Raw genomic sequence first — 4,475 nt, 5'->3', positions numbered from 1 at the left:
GCTACGAACAAAACTCCATCAAGCCATCATTACCTCACCTTAGAAGAGTTCTTGGGGCAGCACCACTTAGCCACGCCAGCATCCCAGAAGACGAGGGAAATCATCCCTTGACGCCACAAATGATCGTCTTGAAAATAGCCAAATTACAAGCGCTGATAAAACAGCGAGCTACGTCCTCAATTAGCAAACACTATACACCGGCAGATAGTAGAACACCTCTTCTAGCACTGAGGACATGTCCCCCATCATCCTTTTGGGGTTTTCTTGAAATAAACAATTTTGAATTTTTCCACTCGACCATTCTGAAATACGTCCAAACTCATACCTGCGCAGGAAAGCTCGCCCCTCCGCGACGTCTAGTCAGCAATTTCTACTCCAACACCACTCCCAACGCTGCAGAACAAAGTGTATTGTTGACTCTGACAAGGAAAAGCAGCGGTGATCACTTGTCACTCCAAACGACAAGCTTCTCCTTGCGCCACCAACATTTTTCGTTGCAACAGTTGATGCAAAAGTGACTGAATTTTTGCGTGTAGTTTTTGGATTTTACTGCAAGAGGAATGAAGAAATCACGTGGATCGTGACGTAGAATAATGCTTTCTGGTACACGACACAATGCACACGATCGATCACGATCGTTTCTGAGGCGCTATTCGAAACGGACCATGGCATGAGGTAGGAGGTAAGATGCATTATATTTCTTGCATGCTCTGCTCAGAACATGCAGAAACTATCGATAACGCTAGCAGTATTGCATTGGCAAGAATTCTTGGAGATATTTCGTCTTGCAGTAAGAACAGGGATGCATTTTTTCACACTAACCTCGCTCATCCCGAACATGGTTCAGCAGGAACCGTACGGCTGGTTTACATGCTGATGATCCACGTAGATCTGCAACACTGCCAACAGCAAGGAATGAGCGTGGTCCATGCCATCAAGGTCGTTTGGAGTTGACCAGCGCGCGGCCAACACTGGTTGCATGAAGTATGTGGCGCGGCCACATGGCAGATTTCTTACGTCATGAACAACGTGATTTGACCCTACTCGCCGCCCGTCTCTGTGCTGCATGTAGAGGGAAAGTCCCAGCTGGAAGGCCTACAACACGACATGCGTGCTCTTGAGCTGGACATCAAGATGCACTTGATCCGATCTAGATCAACGGGTGATCCATGTAAGTGCAGGAGCGCTTGATCAAGGTGACTCGGAACAACTGCTGAACCGTGATCTACGAGACCTGGCATTCTTGTGTCACGAGGCACGTGATTTCATCATTCCTTTTGCAGTAAAATCCAAAAACTACACGCAAAAATTCAGTCACTTTTGCATCAACTGTTGCAACGAAAAATGTTGGTGGCGCAAGGAGAAGCTTGTCGTTTGGAGTGACAAGTGATCACCGCTGCTTTTCCTTGTCAGAGTCAACAATACACTTTGTTCTGCAGCGTTGGGAGTGGTGTTGGAGTAGAAATTGCTGACTAGACGTCGCGGAGGGGCGAGCTTTCCTGCGCAGGTATGAGTTTGGACGTATTTCAGAATGGTCGAGTGGAAAAATTCAAAATTGTTTATTTCAAGAAAACCCCAAAAGGATGATGGGGGACATGTCCTCAGTGCTAGAAGAGGTGTTCTACTATCTGCCGGTGTATAGTGTTTGCTAATTGAGGACGTAGCTCGCTGTTTTATCAGCGCTTGTAATTTGGCTATTTTCAAGACGATCATTTGTGGCGTCAAGGGATGATTTCCCTCGTCTTCTGGGATGCTGGCGTGGCTAAGTGGTGCTGCCCCAAGAACTCTTCTAAGGTGAGGTAATGATGGCTTGATGGAGTTTTGTTCGTAGCTTGTTCTTGTACGCTGTGCCGTGGCTCGTTTGTAGACCCATAAATCGTGCCAATATTGGGCCAATATTGAGGGGTATGCCAATTTCATGGTTCCCTTCAAAAGATTTTGTGCGGGCTTTGGAATGTCGATCTACACCCCAAAGCAAACCTACCTGCAAAATTTGAGCGAAATCTGAGAGATCGACTTGCACATATGTTCTGGTTTTCTCAGACATGCTCTCTTTAAAATAGCCTAAGTCCTTATGCCGTGCACCAGGCTTTTCGGCTAGTTTCCTGAAAGTACTTTGCACGAGTGTTTCCCTCAGGACTTGGTGTTTATTTTGATTAGTTCCTTTGCCCTGTCCTCTGTGAGCTTCAAAGTGTGTCCGCCGGATTGGTCTCACTTTCTGGAGATGTCGACTTGAGCTGCAGTTTCTTTGTCAGCGATTTGCTGGTCATCGGATAGCCCTTCACTAGGCGCTGTACTGTGCAAGCACTGAAATTCAAGCTCGCGAAGCTCTTTTCCAGCTTTTCTAAACCTCCCAAGGGTAAACAATCCTTGCCATCAGACAGCTGGAAGTAGACAGAAACTGTATTCTCCATCGCTCTGAAATGCGAACATCCTGACCTATTTTACGGACTCGAGCGGAGGTTGCAGTGTTTTCTTGCGCTGACGGAAGTGTTCGTCGGCGGCAGCTCCGTCAAAAAGACTCAAACGAACCGATCGCAACTTCTGTGATGGTTTGTGCTGCCATGTCGTCCGATGCAATGGTCAATAATTATGTTCGGATGGTGAATCGGTGGTTCCATGCCGTGTGACACAGGCAGAACACCGAAAAACCAAGTGAGAAGATAAGCGCCAATTTTAACTTGGCGGACCAAGTAGTCATGGCTTGACTTGAGACAGGTGTCAGAGTGATCTCCTTCATTCAGTTGATCGAAAAACTCCAACGCCTCATCTGCATTCATTGTGTCCTCACTCAAATTAATTTGGACCCGGATGTAGAGCCAAGGATAAAGTTAGAGAAAAGAAAAAGAACCAAGGAACTACACCGGTTACGCCAATTGTCTTGCCAGCACAGTCATTGACATGCATGAACATCCGCCAACGTTCTTCACAGCTGAAACTTTCAGCTCCTGCTTGTCTTGGTTGTGCTTACCGTCCCCTATTATAACACAGAATCTTACAAGTTGAAAGGCTGCTGGAGTGTGCATCCAAGATGTGCTAGACCTGTTAAGCTGATTGTTTAGTAACTGGTGGTGTTCGTGGACATTATAGCATAATTTGTAGTTCCTTGATCCTTTTTCTTTTCTCAAATCAATCATTAATCATTAATTTTCGCACAACTTCAAGCTCGATTTTAGCGATGATATTGAGTAGGAAGACCCCTCGTTTGGGCCAGTAGGACGGCAGCCTGTATCCCATGGGGTCTCCTGCGAAGTCTGAGTATTCTCCGGCAACAAACGGTTCCAGAGGTACGATGAGCATGTTGTGTTCGTGTCCTTCGATCTCCAGATGTTGATTCAACTACGCACGGATGGTAAAGGGTTAAAAATCACTTTCTTTCATCTATGGTATGACGTTCCAGAAATTGACCGTGGTTGGTCCCCTGGGGGTGGGGAAAGACCCTAGTGCTATCCGTGTGTGTGGCATGTGTTGTGAACTGCCTTTGGAGTGAAAACCTGTCAGCGCCTTCTAGGTTTGGCCTGATCCTATAGCTCAGATGGATAGAGTATCGCTCATGGCAAACAAGGTCCCGGGTTCAAGTCCTGGTAAGGTTGGTATTCTACTATTTTCAGGCAGTTTACTTCCCCGGCTGATCCATTGAAACTAAGTCTTGTTATCCATTTCACTGTTGTTTGATGTTATTGAGTGGTTCCCTATGTACTTGGTGCCACAGGGCATGCCTGAGAATACCAAAGTGTGTGTGCAGGTCAATTGTACATCTACTGTGCAACGCCCTTCAACATATTTCTGATGGGAACGTTGAAACCTTTATAGTACTCCTCAAAACTCGCGAAAAATCACATTATTTTTGGGTCTACAAGTGAGTCAAGCCACAGCGTGCGCAAACAAGGTATGCACAGAACTCCATCAAGCCAACATTGCCTCACCTTAGAAGCGTTATTCGGGCAGTACCGCTTATAGGCTGTTCAGACTTTGGCCCAAATCACGTCTGAACTTGAATTTCCATTGTAATCTTGTTCCTTTCCCTTTGCCTGAATTTTACCTGACGAGATGGCTTGAAAGTAAACTTGTGAAGCCGAAAAGCCTGAAGTGTGTTTTCCTTTCCTGAGTACCACCGCATTCTTGACTCAGAGGAAATTGTTTACTTCTCAGCTTTGTGTACTGATTTGCTTTCCTCCAACCAAATAACATAGGGTTGACTGGGTGTTAGCGACCGTCGTGAGTTCCTTTCGGGAACGGACATGATAATTTACTATTTTTTTAAACTTTTTAACCAATTAACAAAAGAATCTATTCAAGCACCTTGTTCCAACAACTGCACCGATCCTGAAGAAATTAGGGGCGAGGAAATGATGTGAGTCACTGAGAGATAAACAAGGCACTCAGGTGCTCCTCACATGTATTTTGAAGAGTCATGTTTTCTTCCCTGATCCGGTTTGCAACCGTCTCCTATACATATTTTCCTGCAGCATGCG

Source organism: Sycon ciliatum, chromosome 7 (genome assembly GCF_964019385.1).
Source record: "Sycon ciliatum chromosome 7, ocSycCili1.1, whole genome shotgun sequence".
NCBI lineage: Eukaryota > Metazoa > Porifera > Calcarea > Leucosolenida > Sycettidae > Sycon > Sycon ciliatum.
Note: the sequence above shows the minus strand (reverse complement) of the source record.